This window comes from Acanthisitta chloris, unplaced genomic scaffold (genome assembly GCF_000695815.1).
Source record: "Acanthisitta chloris isolate BGI_N310 unplaced genomic scaffold, ASM69581v1 scaffold171, whole genome shotgun sequence".
Taxonomy (NCBI): Eukaryota; Metazoa; Chordata; class Aves; order Passeriformes; family Acanthisittidae; genus Acanthisitta; species Acanthisitta chloris.
This window is the reverse complement of record NW_008657367.1, coordinates 2,319-3,981: the sequence shown is the minus strand read 5'-3', so window position 1 is coordinate 3,981 and position 1,663 is coordinate 2,319. Positions and strand designations below refer to the sequence as shown.

General features: G+C 56.6%; 1 non-coding gene across 1 annotated transcript; it reads right to left on the bottom strand.

Moving 5' to 3' along the window:
* Positions 1-1,348: 1,348 nt before the first annotated feature.
* TRNAN-GUU lies at positions 1,349-1,422 on the bottom strand. Its single transcript has one exon. It is a non-coding gene; the product is annotated as a tRNA-Asn (tRNA).
* Positions 1,423-1,663: the final 241 nt, after the last annotated feature.

Below are 1,663 nucleotides of genomic sequence, written 5' to 3'. Positions count from 1 at the left end.
TATGTGAGGGCAGAGATGGATCCAGGGGCACAACTGGATCCAGGGGGCACAGCTGGATATGTGGGGGAAGAGATGGATCCAGGAGGGAAACAGCTGGATCAAGGGCACAGCTGGACATGTGGGGGCAAAGATGGATCCATGGGGGCACAGCTGGATCCAGGGAGCACAGCTGGATATGTGGGGGCAGTGATGGATCCAGGGGGAAACAACTGGATCCAGGGAGCACAGCAGGATCCAGAGAGTACAGCTGGATCAAGGGCACAGCTGGATATGTGAGGGCAGAGATGGATCCAGGGTCACAACTGGATCCAGAGGGAAACAGCTGGATCCAGGGGGTACAGCTGGATATGTGGGGGCAGAGATGGATCCATGGAGGAACAGCTGGATCCGGGGGGCAGTGATGGATCCAGGGAGCACAGCTGGATATGTGGAGACAAAGATGGGTCCATGCGGGAACAGCTGGATATGTAGGGGCAGAGATGGATCCAGGGGGAACAGCTGGATCCAGGGGACAGAGATGGATCCAGAGGGGCAGAAATAGATCTGCGGAGGGCACAGCTGGATCTAGGGAGGCAGAGATGGACCTATGGAGGGCAAAGCTGGATCCAGTTGGCAGAAATGGATCCATGGGGGCCACAGCTGGATCCAGGGGGCAGAGCTGGATCCTTGGGGAACAGCTGAATGGGGGGGACAGGTGGATCCATGGGGGCACAGCTGAGTCTATGGGGCACAGCTGGATATAGGGCACGGCTGTATTTTAAAGTGTATTTTGGAAGTGTTTTCCATTGTGGAAGATTCTGTCAGAAGTCAGAGCTCCCGTTCTGGATGCTGGGAGCACTCCAGGCACTGGGGAGAGAGAGAGCAGCAGAGCCCGATGGGAATAACGGGGATCTTCCCGGCACAGCTTTATGCCCTGCATGAAACCAGAACCATCATTAATTCTGGTGTGAAAATAAAATCAGGGCAGGCAGGGAACAGAAATAGATTGTACAAGAGTTTTAAGCGAGGGGAAACTCAGCAGTGCAGATCTTGGACTCCTTTCAGCTCATTTTTAAGGCTAAACATGGAATCGGGATGGAAAGAGGCTCTCAAGACTCCGATTTGAATGTCCTTTTGGTTCTGGGACACTGCAGAGGGGACAGAGGCTGAGCAGGGATGGTTTGTGTACACCAGGGGCAGTTTTCCCTCGGAGGGAGCTGTGACCCCACAGGGAGTACATCCTGCCCGGGCACCTTGTCCTCGTCCAGCTCAGCTCTATGGGATTCGTGTCCCATCCTGGGCTCGGAGTGGAGCTGGGAAAACGGGGGGGAAAAAAAAAGGGGAATGGGAGAAAAAGATCGGAGCGCACCGTCCCTGGGTGGGCTCGAACCACCAACCTTTCGGTTAACAGCCGAACGCGCTAACCGATTGCGCCACAGAGACCGCGCTGGGAGCGCAGCCACGGCCACGGCACTCAGCGGGGACAGCGGGAATCGGCACCGGAATGGGGACTGGGAATGGGATACTGGGAATGGGGACTGGGAGTGGGATACTGGGAATGGGAACTGGGAGTGGGATACCGGGAGTGGGGTACCGAGAATGGGAACTGGGAATGGGATACTGGGAGTGGGATACCGGGAATGGGGACTGGGAGTGGGGACCGGGAGTGGGGACTGGGAATGGG